We start from the raw sequence: 13584 nt of genomic DNA on the forward strand, positions 1-13584 counted from the left end.
GTCATTGGCAGGTAATTGTCAAGGTCAGGACTGGAATACAGGCTTGTCTGATATAAAAGCTCTACCCCACACCACCTCCTTCAGAATCCCTTCCTCTTGCCCTCATTCCCCCATACACATGGTATGCGCATTGCATTTTAAAATTATTTGTGATTTTAAGTACACAAATAATAGAGGGATATAGTCTCTTTATTAAAAAATTAAAGCACTACAGAGCTGTGTCACCTTCGACCAGGAACCTTCTACCTCCCGCCTCCCCAAAGGAACTCCCACTATTAGTAGCACTGTCTTGGGTATCATTCTTGTGCTTTTTTGCCTTTTTTTTTTTTTTTTTGAGACAGGGTATCTTGCTCTGGTGCCCAGGCTGGAGTGCAGGGAATGTAGTGGTGTGATATCACAGCTCACCACAACCTCTGCCTCCCAGGTTCAGGTGATCTTCATGCTCAGCCTCCCAAGTGGCTGGGATTACAGGTGCACACCACCAGGCCCAGCTAATTTTTGTATTTTTAGTAGAGACGGGGTTTCACCATGTTGGCCAGGCTGGTCTCGAACTCCTGGTCTCGAGCGACCACCCACCTCAGCCTCCCAAAGTGCTGGGATTATAGGTGTGAGCCACTGCCCCCAGTCCCATAAATTTTTCTGTATTTGTAGGAAATAATGTTGTTAAGTGATTTTACATAAATAATGTGTGTGGGGCCGGGCACAGTGGTTCATGCTTGTAATCCCAGCACTTTGGGAGAACGAGGCGGGTGAATCACTTGAGACCAGGAGTTCGGGACCGGCCTGGTCAACATGGCGAAAATGCGTCTCTACTAAAAATACAAAAATTATCTGGGCATGGTGGCCTGTGATCCCAGCTATGCAGGAGGTTGAGACACCTTGAACCCGGCATATGGAGGTAGAAGTGAGCTGAGATTGCACCACTGCACTCCAGCCTGGGTGACAGAGTGAGACCCTGTCTTAAAAAAAAACAAAAACAACAACAAAAAAAACCCCACAATAATGTGTGAGGTATATCACTCTTCAACAGGCTTTTTTCCATTCAACAATATGTCTTGGAGAGCTACATCTATCTATACCTACATCATCCTTTCTTGGAACAGTTGTGTGCTACTCCATGGCACACATGGACTTTGCTTATTTACCCAGGCCCCTACTGATGGCTATTCAGATTGTTTCCAATTCTATTAAAAACAGGCTGAAACGAGTATGTACAGACCTCTCTGGGCACTGTAGTATGTGCTCTGTGCAGGGCATGGACAGTCATCTCTTCTCATCTGTCACATTGTTAGCAAACACCTCTCACAGGGGTTCTCAACTTGGGAACCACTGGAGGTTTCAGGGGGACCTCAAATCCCTGAAATTGTACCCAGATTAACCTATGTATGCCTCTGCATATATGCACTATCTGGGGAAAGGGTCCACAACTCTTAGCAAGTTTCAGGTTTTTGAAGGGCCCATAAAAGCTAAGAAGTACCGACCTGTATTAACTTTCATACCTTTATGTTCTGGCTCATACGATGTTATGTGCTCAAAAGGACAAGCTGGGCAACATAAAGCCTCTTCTCCCCCTTGTTCTGCCAACAAGGATTCCATCTAGTGCTGAAAGAAAGGACCTCTGGAGTCAGACCCAGGCCTAAATCCTGGCTCCATCCATTACTATGCAATTTGGGGCAATTAATTAACAACCAAGCTTCAGTTTCCACAATACAAACTGAGGTGAGTAAAACCTGCTTCATAGAGTTGTTGTAAGGGGTAAACAAAATCCCTTGCGCCAAGCATCTAGCAGGCACAGTAGGTACTGCTATGCACCTGTGCCCTTGGTTTCCTTAAGTTCTGGCCAAGAGCTTTAGGCAACTGGGACCTTCTCAAGGGCAGGGACAAAGGCTCACCCAGAGTCTGCAACCCCCTTGAGCTCTGAGCCTAAATCTGTCATGGACAAATTAGGAATGAATACACTGAGAAGAGTCCTTGTCCAGGCTCTCCAGGTCATACCACAGCAGTGCCACTAGGAGGCTGCAGGACAGGCCCTGGGACTGGAGAGACTCTGCAGGAGCAGCTCTGACTGAAATAGTGTGTGCATACAAGTGTGCATGTGTTGTGTGCTCATATATGTAAGTGTGTGAATGAGTATGCATGTCTGAGTATGAGCCTGTGTCTGAGTGTGTATGTGTTGGCATGTGTGTGTGTGTACACGTGGGTTGGGAGAGGCAGAAACCAAAGGGAAGACAGGGTTTCCAGAGAGGCAGCAGCAGCCCTGGCTTCTCCCCTTGAGTGTCCAGGCTGCTGGAACAAATATTCCATTACCTACTGTGTGTTAAGCACTGCTCCTGTCCTTGAACTCACAGGAAGACAAAAACAAGACAGTTAGGTTCAAGCAATACTTCCAGGTGCCAGCATTGTTCTAGGCACTGGGGATACAAAAAGACACATTCCTTGCCCTCCACCAAGGTCAGACACGACACACCCCTGGAGTCGGTGGCACTTCAGTGAGTAGAGCCCTGTACAGGGCACCCAGGAAGAGCTGTGCTCAAGACCAGAAATACTGGAGAAAGGCCTAGTTGACCCTGTCCTGGGCAGCAAACCCTTTGAGAGGGGCCACATCCCCTACCCTGCCCTGCAGACTCAGACCCAAAGTATCTCCAGCCACCTTCTCTCCTCCCTCACTTGGCCACCAAGCAATGCTGGACAGAACTCTTCTCTGTCGGGGGAGATCACGGGGCGTAGCGCCCTCAGTACACTGATAACCCTTTCTCCATCCTCACCTTCCCTCTGGCAGCTGGCCCCACCTTTCCCCTCCCACCCTTCCCCTCACTCCCAGTAGACAACCCCCCTTTCCCAACTAACATATAAGCTTACCTCTCTGAGCACCCAGTCCCCCCACCAGGCTCAGGGAATTAGGTGCCCTTTCGCTTGCTCAGATTCTCCTGCTTCCTGCTCTGCTGGGTTCTCCTTCTATCAGTCACCACTGACCCCCACCCCGACTTCCACTCACAAACCACCACCAACTATGGTGCAGTGGCACTGCAGCGCGGTTAGGCAGCCCAGCGTCACCATTTCCCAGGCCTGGGACCTTAGACAAGTTACCCCACCTCTCTGAGCTTTGGTTCCTGTGCCTGTAGCACAGGGCGAAACCCAGTGATGCTGACAGAACCTACCTCATGAGGCCGCTGGGAAGATAAGATTATACTGGGCACATAAAATGCTTAGGACTGGGCTAGGAAGTATTTAGTGAATGTGATCACTGCTGCTGTAAGCCCCTGACAGCACCCACAGTATCTGAAGGGCACAAAGCCTCTAGTAGATGGTCAGAAATAGAGTCCAGGGATGGCATCAAATAGTTGTTTACTTTCCCCATCAAATCAACCTTCGTCCAAGTCAGATAAGCCCCAGGGGTCCCCCCAGGGGTCTCCATGCAGAGCCTAGGCTCTCCATCAGGCAGCCTGATCCCAATTCCCTGGGTCTGGGCATCACCGGACAGCCTTCAGGGTAAAATGCAGACCATACTAGTGGGCCTTCTCTTGCTGATGATATTGATCTCTTAGTAACTTACTGTGCCAACATATTCTTACCAAAGACCCCCTCGAAACAAGGGGAGAACCACCTGTCTACAAGAAGAGTTGCTCAGGTGTCTCCCATCCTAAAATCCTTATGTCGACCTCCAGTTACAGCCCATCTCTCTCCTTCCCTTCTCAGCCAAGCTTCTTGCAGAAGTCACCTGCACTTCCCCCTTCTCACCACAGGCTGCCTGACCCCACTGCTTCACCAGTGACGGCCTGTAGCCACTCCACCTGTCCCTCCACAGGCCTCACTTCATCTGTTGAGGTTGAACACTTCCTCTTGGAACATCACCTCCCTGGCTTCCAGGACTCCACTTCCCCAGTCCTCTTCTCATCTCCTTGACTGTCTTCTTGACTCCCCACCCAGCTTCTTCCTGCCCACCTGCCTCCTAAACATCGGCTTCTCCAGCGCTCCACCCTGGCTTACTGCACCTCTCTCCCCAGCCTCTCGTTGGGTGACCTCATTAGAAGCACCGTGCATTTCTGAAGCCTCTCAAGTCTCTCTCCCTCTATTCTCACCCCTGACCTTATGTTTGGTGTACCGTACTGTCAACAAAACACTTGCAACTAAACAAGCAGAAAATAATTCCCTCCCTTCTCCTCTCTCCCCTCCTAAGATCCTGAACTCCATAAAGAGCCCCATCCATTCCACCAAGTCAGAGCCCTAGAAGGTACCCTCACCTCCATCCACCTCCAAACTTTCACCAGATCCTGCCTATTCCACCTCAGGGGAAGTTTATCAATTGAGTAGCCCAACAGGTTTAAGACTGCAGGTGCAGGGAGGCATGGATGTGCTTTATTTCTTGGACATGGCTCAGAGGAGGGGCAGCTCCAGAGCACAAGGGCAGGGCGAGAGGCAGCACAGGCCAGCAGGAAGAGAAAGCCCTGTAGCCCAGATCACACACAGTCTCACCAGACCCCCAGCTGCGCATTGGCTGCTGCAGGCATCTCCCCTCCCTGCCTCAGCCCAGGCCTCCACCAGTCAGCAGCTGAGCTGGCCCAGCTCCCCTCCACAGGAACAGCCTGCAGCTTGCCCTGTGCTCACCCCCAACCCCCTACCCCATTCTCCTTCACTATGAAGTTCCTCTGAATACAAAGCCCACCTCTCAATAACCTATCCCAAGATAATTTGGTTGTGCTAACTTGAATTTCTGAACTCCCTGCCCTGTTTCCCAGCATGGTCCTTTCTCTATGCCAAGCTACTTCAACCTACTAAATAGCTATTTTCCCTCAAATCTTTCTTAACTCCTGTCCTCCATCCCTGCCTTGCCCTACCAGAGTATTATGTTGTTTTGTTTTGTTTTCCTTTTTTTTTTTTTTTTGAGACGAAGTCTTGCTCTGTCACCCAGGCTGGAGTGCAGTGGCACGATCTCAGCTCATTCAACCTCCGCCTCCCAGGTTTAAGCGATTCTCCTGTCTCAGCCTCCTGAGTAGCCGGGATTACAGGTGCATGCCACCACGCCCAGCTAATTTTCGTATTTTTGGTAGAGATAGTTTCGCCACGCTGGCCAGACTGGTCTCAAACTCCTGACCTCAGATGATCTACCCGCCTCGGCCTCCCAAAGTGCAGGAATTACAGGCGTGAGCCACCGCGCCTGGCCATCTCTTGAATTTACTGAATTCCCTGCTCCCTTCCTGGCCCCTCATACCATCTCTTTTAGAGGGGTTCTTTGCACAGCAGCTGAGTGATCTTAATAAATGTCCATCTGGGATAGGGAGCCACTGGCCAGTTAAAGCAGGGCAGTGACAGGGTTAAAGTCCCAGCACCTAGCGCAACCCATGTAGCCTTCCCTGGCCTGGCCCATCAGCTACCTCAGCCCCACTGCAACCCTCTAGGTACCTCAAACAGCTGGCAGGTCCCGGCACATCCCACCCGGCATCACACCTCTGGTTTTGGCTGGGATGAAAGGGTATTCCCACTTCAGCCTGTCACTTGACTAACTCTGACTGTCCAGCTTCCAGGCTCTGGGCATCTCCTCAGGAAGCCTTTCTGACCCTCCTGGGTCAATGCTGCCACAGCACATGGGTTCCTGTCACCTGCTGCAGGAGGCAGAAACTGCTCATGGATCTGTCTCCCTTCTGAGAGCTTCTCCAGGGCAAGATCCATATTTTGCCCATCTGGGCACACACAGTAAATGTTTGCATCAGTCAGCGTCCAAGCAGGCAACAGGGGGCCACTTGAATTGGGATAATGTGAGGAGAATTTAATAAAGGGACTGTTTACAAAGGTGTGGACCAGTACAGTGGGTGCTGCAGTGCCCTGACACCAAGGCCCCAAGAGTGTAGAGCACTGCCTGAGGGGCTGTGACATATGACTGAAGAGTGTGGTCAGCCCTGCAGGAATGGGAGCCCGCTGATGCAGTCCATACAGGTCAGCCTCCTGGGGCACAGGACAGGGTGGAAAAGGGTGAGAGGGACCCTGAGGGAGAGATTAAGATGTCCAACCCAGGGCTCAATCAATGTCAATTGAACAGAACTTCACTGATGAGACACCCTGAGCAGGGTTCCACAGACCGACCACCTCTCCAAGGAGAAAACAACATTCCAGGCCAAAGATGTGCCAAGGCTCACCTGTGGGGTCAGCATGGCTTATGCCGGTGTAAAGGCAGCAACAGTACCGACAGGGTTGGAGAAGCAATGAGCAAAGTCGAGGTCTCCAAGTGGGACAAACCCCCGCCTCCAGGTTGAGAGCACCGAGTGAGCAGAGTTCCTCCGCCAGGCTGCAAGGGACTTCCTTAGCTTGGGTTTTCCAGATGAGGAACTGGGTCTGGAGGTGAGTGGTGGCCCTTTGTGGGGATGGGGAAGAACCCACACTCTGTCTTCACTTGACAACTCACTCAGCAAACATTAGGAACCCACTTGGAAATGGGTGTTAACAGCTCCAGGGTGAGCCAAGACCCAGGAAGCCCCCAGTTGGCCAAGTGCAGAGAATGAAGACTGGCCCATTTCCTTGGCAGAGTAGATGACCAAGCTGTGGAGTGACAGGAAACAGTGGTGTTAAATAAGGCCAGGAGCCAACCTCCAGCAGGAAGCACTGACCTCACCTTGGGCCGGAAGGTGCTGACCCAAGAGGCAACTGGAAGTAACTACAAGTATCCACAGTGGTCATCCAACAGATGCTTCCGGAAAACTATTTTAATAGCTGAGGGAAGGCACATTACCAAGAAATATTTCCACCACAGGTCAGTGCAGCAGAAAAAGCAGAAGAAATGCGGTCAGGCGGTCCTGACTTCAAATCTCAGCCTGCCACTTGACTACAAGTCCCTTAACTCTTCTCAGCCTGGGTTTTCTCATGCATAAATCAGACACAATAATCACACAGCATCATTATGAAGACTTGGAAGAGAATATGCAAAGTGTCCAGCACAAAACTAGCACAAAGCAAGCCCTCAATAAATTGGTTTCTCTTGTCTGTTCCTACTACCATGTGTCACAGACCAAGGCTGAAAGAGATGTGGTTTCTACCTCCAAGAGCTGCCTCCGGTGGGCAGCTAGATTGTCGCAAGAAGTTGGCAGCATGCCAAGACCAGGTCAGAGCCCTGGATTGAAATGTGAAGTTCCAGAAGGAAAAGGAACAGCACTGCTGCTGTAGGAGAATGGACAGGACTTCGTAAAAAACAAAAATGAGGCCAGGCGCGGTGGCTCACACCTGTAATCCTAGCACTTTGGGAGGCCAAGGCAGGCAGATCACCTGAGGTCTGGAGTTTGAGAGCACCCTGACCAACATGGAGAAACCCCGTCTCTACTAAAAATACAAAATTAGCCGGGCGTGGTGGCGCATGCCTGTAATCCCAGCTACTCGGGAGGCTGAGGCAGGGGAATCACTTGAACCGGGAGGTGGAGGTTGTGGTGAACCGGGAGGTGGAGGTTGTGGTGAGCCGAGATCGTGCCACTGCACTCCAGCCTGGGCAACAAGAGTGAAACTCCGTCTCCAACAAAAAAAAAAAAAAAAAAAGAAAAGAAAAGAGAAAAGTAGGACAAACCCAAAAGTGACTCCAAAGTTGTAAGATTTGTAAGGCAGCAAGGTTGCTGGTGCCACTGCTAAGACAGTCCTGAGAGGTAAGGGCAGAGGCAGAAACCAAAGCTCTGAGAAATGTGACCAGCTAAAGTGACCTGAGATGCGAGCCAGTGGCTGAGCCCAAGCTAAAGCTTTGGCCTCAACCCCCCACCCAGAGCACTGCACATGCAATCATGTGGACCAGTTCTCCCCACCTCACTCTGTGAGCCAAATGGCCCCAATCCTCCGATGGCCTTGACTGCTGGCCTCAACCCTTCAGTAAACTGCAGCCTTTCTACATTTTCCAACACCCACTCCAGCTTTAGGGCCCAAATCATGGCAATCGGCAGATAAACAGTGATCAAGTGCATATCTCCATGGATTGCAATGTGGCTTCATTCCTGTAATTCTACACCACTATTTATGAACCATTGGATCACTATGACTCCCAGATGCTCTCTGTCCTCCTTATATACAACAGGTCCCACCTAGTCTCACCCTTAAGACTGTCAACACTTGGGGCCAGGGAGTTCTTTGTTGTGCGGGCAGTCCTGCACATTGTAGCATGGCCAGCAGCATCCCTGGACTCTACCCACTAGATGCTGCCCCCAGTTGTGACAACCAACACTATCTGCAGACACTGCCAAATGTCCCCAGCTGAGAACCACTGCCTTATCTCTTGTACAGCTTTTTTTCCCCCTAAACATGAAGAGTAAAAATACATGCCAGCTTAAGCGGTTATAGACATCATAGAATATCTTAAACTGGAGTCATAAACTGGAGTTTAATGGGGAAACAGGAAACACTGGGCATCTGGCCAGTGTGGGTGAAGCCCTTGGGATAAGGATCTATGTGGAGATAGGCAACTCTGTCCACCATGGGTCCTTGTAGACACTCCATAATGTCTTAATTTTTACCAACCCCTATACTAGATGTCTATATGCAGACTCCTAAATTGAGAATACAAATTTTAACTTTTCAGTTCTCATATTTTTGTGCATCTACTAAGCATCAGTGATAGAACTATGAACAAGACAGAGACTGCTCCTGAGCCCATGGGCTTGCCCAGTTTCAAAGTGCTGTAAGAAGTGCTATGCTGAGGACCAACAGGGCTCAGCCTGGGCCCCACAGAGGAAGGAGAACACTGGCCCAACTCTACCACTTACTTACTGTTTCCTATCTTTAAAACAGGGACACCAGCCCTACCTACTACTCAGAGTTGTCACCAAGGCCTGGAGTCACAGAAGTTCTAGGCTGGAAGAAACTTTCTAGGACTAAAAGGTGAAGGCACTGCAAACTGGAAAGTGCTGCACAGAGGTAGAGGTCTGCCAGGGGGGTTCAGAAATCACATGAATCCCAGTGAGGAAGCACCTACTCAGAAGAAAAAGCAGCGAGGTGGGCTCTGAAGCTTTCAGACCCAGTGAGGAATGCAGGGGTCGGAGAGGTTTCAGACCACAGCTCACAAGCATCCTGCCTCCCTCTGACCGACCAGCACCACATACTCCAACCACCTGGTCCACATGCCTTGGGAAGTCCTGCTCCTCAGCGCAGCTGAAATTCTCTCAACTCCTCACAAGCAATGCTGCTTCCTGCCCCTCAGGCGGGACAGGTATGGCCCCATTCAAAAGTATTTTTCGGGCCAGGCGCGGTGGCTCACGCCTGTAATCCCAGCATTTTGGGAGGCCAAGGTAGGCAGATCACTTGAGATCAGGAGTTTGAGACCAGCCTGACCAACATGTTGAAACCCCATCTCAGCCAGGCACGGTGGCTCATGCCTGTAATCCCAGCACTTTGGGAGGCCGAGGCGGGTGGATCACAAGGTCAGGAGATCGAGACCATCCTGGCTAACACGGTGAAACCCCGTCTCTACTAAAAAATCACAAAAAATTAGCTGGGCGTGGTGACGGGCACCTGTAGTCCCAGCTACTCAGGAGGCTGAGGCAGGAGAATGGTGTGAACCTGGGAGGCAGAGCTTGCAGTGAGCCAAGATAGTGCTACTGCACTCCAGCCTGGGCGAAAGAGCAAAACTCCATCTCAAAAGAAAAAAAAAAAAAAAAAAAAAAGAAACCCCATCTCTACTAATAACACAAAAATTAGCTGGGCATGGTGGTGGGCGCCTGTAATCCCAACTACTTGGAAGGCTGAGGCAGGAGAATCGCTTGAACCCGGGAGGTGGAGGTTGCAGTGACCTGAGATCACGCCATTGCACTCCAGCCTGGGCAACAGAGTGAAACGGTGTCTTATGTCACAGTCAGATGCAGTGAAAAGAGCTGGACTGGGCATAAGAAAACTCAAGTTCTAGTCCCAAATCTGTTACTCTCATATGTGAAATGTGGGTGGCTCCTCAGCTCCCCAAGTCGACATGGTCATCATGAATGGTCCAAACCACAACGGTGGGAATCCACTTCAGCTTTGTTTTGAAACAAACTGTTCTGAAGCTATAGGTGAGTTAACTCTAACAAAGCCTTGCCCTCAATTATGGGGACCCAGCCTGGAGAAACAAAATCCAGAAATAACCTTGAAACCTAATTTCAGACAAGGATTTCATCCTTCTTTACCTGCAAACCTGTTACCAGACCTGGCAGCATTAACTGATGAGTTAATGCAGTTGGTTGACAGGATGCTAGTAGACACACGGACAAATGAAAGCCCTGCTCCCTGACCCATGTGTACCTGCCTCTTTGCAGACATCAGCCATGGCCAGCCAGGAAGGGCACTGGGTTAGCCTGTGGGGATGGGGCAGCACAGCCCACTCTCTGCCTGGGAAACCCACTGGAGGCCAGGTATAGTATCCCTTGAGAAGGCCAGCACCCAAAGGTCTCTCTTTCTCTCCTCTTCCTGTGCTGGGCAGCCCCCTGAGAAGTGGTGCCAATCAACAGGGAGCTCAGTGGGGAGCAGGGAGAGCAGCTGTGATCACACACTGGATCATCAGTCCAGATTGGCCAAGAACTGTCTCTACTGAGCATGTAAACACTTGGCCTCAAATCAGTTGCCAATCAAGGTTTCATAATATCCAAAGGTATCACAATTATTCAAGAGTTCTTGTGAAACTCCCAAAATAAAATAAGTTTAATTTTCATTTAAAAAATGCCTGCAGCATGTCTTATGAAACAGCCTGCCATAATATCAAGCAAATGACAACAGATTACTGTTCCCAAATCTAGCTGGGAATCACCATCTTTATACTGAAAGTTGAGAAGCAAACTCATCACCACTTTCAGCCCAGGAAGCCCAAATAATTCAGAAAATTACTAATATTTGGCAAAATAATTCAGCAAGAAGGTGTCGAAAATGCTGGAAAGAACTGAATTGTGATCCGTTACCATTCTCCCGGTGGGAAAGAATGAAACAGAAGTCCCATGATTTTAAGTATGAATTACAAAATTAGAGGAAGAAAAGACATGCAGCTGCTGGTACAGATTCGAATTTCAGTTAAGCATTTGAGTCCAGTATCATACAATTTTTGTCAAAAACAAGATTTCTCAGCCACTGAGAAAGAAAATGAAAGACCATGAGAAGAGGCCAAGAAAGGCAATGAGAGGCCTGAGCAAGGACACTGAGGAGGCTGCGCACGGGGAGGTTGGAGCGGAACGGCCTTGGGCTCCCACCTGCACAGTAGGATCTCACCCCCGGATTGACCCCAGCCCTGGCCCTCCTCCACACTCTTGACACAGGAGGAGGCACGCCTCCAGTGAATTCTGCCTCACAGTGGCTGCTGCCCTCCTAAGTGCAAGGCTGGGCTTGAGAATTTCAGGGGAGAAACTCAGTGGTGAGTGCTTCTCCTCAGCTGCAGCAGCTGGTACTTAGTGGCTCTTAATTTCCCTGCTTTCTGTGCTACTTCCCAAAGGCACACAGAAAGTGGACTGGACATCTGTGCCAGAGGTGACTAGCTTCAGGAGTGCCGATGGTGGCAAGGCCTCTCTGCACATGCTTTGGTCAGGTCCCCCCTCACCTCATCAACAGCCAAGAGCACATCCCTCAATGTGGCTGGTCCTTAGGAGTCACACCGACTGGCCAGAGGTCCTGAGCACCAAGCCCTCAAGCAATAAGCTCCCAACTCCTCCAGAGGCTGTGGCTAGTTAGCAGCAGGGTTCCATCTGGAACCCAGGTCTCTGACTACAGTAACTAATCTAGAGCTCTTTTCTCACATTTCTTCAGCAGTTATCTAGCAGAGGGAGTAGGATCATGAGCGGAGCCAGCCACTTCAGCAAAGAAAGTGTGATGAAGTCCATGAACCCAGAGAATAAAGCCCTTTGGCCTGTCAGGGGCAGATTCTTAAGGGCACAGAAGGGGAAAAACAACAAAAGCAAGTTTATATTCACAGGGAAACATAATCTGTGATTATAAATATTTTATGGGCAAAGAAAGCAGCACTGGCTGAGAGACTGGGGTGGAGAGGGTGGACAGCAAATTAGATTCCAGCCTGCAAAGTGATAGGGCAGCTGGAAAAGCAGCAAAGCCGAGGCTATTCTGGGCTGTGCTGCGAGGGCCTGCGTCACAGGCCCTGGCCACAGTCTTTGTTGAAACCACAGCCTTCCAGCGGTCAGCACAGAACACCTTGGGGAGAGGGTTTAAGTCCATGAAGACCAGAAGAGGGGACAGCGAGGACAGAGGAGAGTCATCTGAATGACTCTGGTGAACCTCAACAGCAGGGAGGCAGGTGAGGGGAGGCAGCACCCTGCAAGCACGTGAAAGGAAGACACTTCCTGCTGACTAAGGGCAGAGGAAGAAGTGAGGCTGACCCCAGAAAGCAAGCCACCTGAGAAGCCAGAAGGCAGCTTGGGTCAAGCTGCCCCAGTGAGAGCAAAGGTCCAGCCCTTGAGCAAGTGGTGCCAGGCTAAGAACAATTCGACCCTCCCTTTGCCTCAGGCCAGGGTTCTCTACCTCCCACAGCCTTTAGGAAGTAGCAGAGAAAGCAGGGACATTCAGAACCTGCTGAGCACCAGCTCCTGCCACTGGAGAGAACCACCACTGGCAAAGCAGGCCCTGGTTTCGATGATTCCTCCTCCTTGGCCACATCCAACCACTGCAGCAGAGCATGTCCTTCCAGAGGGCCAGAAGGAAAGGATATTAGCTCCTAAAATACCCAGAGTACCTTGAATCAGGCTTAGTCAGAGGAGCCCTGGGGAGCGACGTGCTCCTCCAATGGAAGATGTAAAACTAAGAGCCTCTGCCTCATTGCAGTCAACGCTCAGTGGGCAACGGGCTCCAAGGTGTGCCCACAGAACTCAGAAAAATCAGAACATCAGCCTCTAGAATCACAGCTAGTAAGAATCAGGTCAAGATGGAGTAGACTCATCAATTACGAAAGGAAGACCCAGTGATGTTGTGGGAGGACCCTGGGTTGGAAGTCACAGGATCTAGCTCTGAGACCAGCTTTACCACTTCATAACTGTAGAACCTTGAGAAATCACCTCTTACCTCTGAAACTCAGTGTTATTCCAATTTAAGAGATTTATATCCAGCTACCTACTCGACATCTCTTCAATGTCTCAAAGGCACCTCCATTCAGCTTGCCCACAACTGCTCTTCCTCCCTAATCCTCCAGCCTAGCTCCAAGTTCAACACAACCAACCATCCAGGCATAGAAGCCAGAAACCTCAGACCCATCCCTGGCCTTTCCCCATTAGTATTCCCCATTACTAACCCATTACCAAGTCAACTCCACCTCCTAAAGATGCCCACTGCCCTCCACCACCATCCTGGTCCATATTATCACCTCGCATATAGTCTATTGCAAAGCACACACTCATCCATTCTGGCCTCCCTGAGGAGCTCTCTGCAGAGCAAATCTAACCATGTCTCCCCTCCCACCAGCTTTATCCCACTTGCTAAATTACTCTCCAACAACATCCCAGTGCCCCCAGTATGAGGAAAATCTTCCGAGGGCTCGTAAGGCGCCACTCCTCTTTTGGCTTCAACCCACACCATGTTCCCTCTTGTGGCTCCAGCCACACTGGCTTTTTCTTCTAGACCTGGCATTTATCCCATTCCCTCCTGTCACAGGGTTTGTGCACATGCCCTTCC

The sequence above is a fragment of the Gorilla gorilla genome, chromosome 5 (genome assembly GCF_029281585.2).
Source record: "Gorilla gorilla gorilla isolate KB3781 chromosome 5, NHGRI_mGorGor1-v2.1_pri, whole genome shotgun sequence".
In the NCBI taxonomy this organism is placed as follows: domain Eukaryota; kingdom Metazoa; phylum Chordata; class Mammalia; order Primates; family Hominidae; genus Gorilla; species Gorilla gorilla.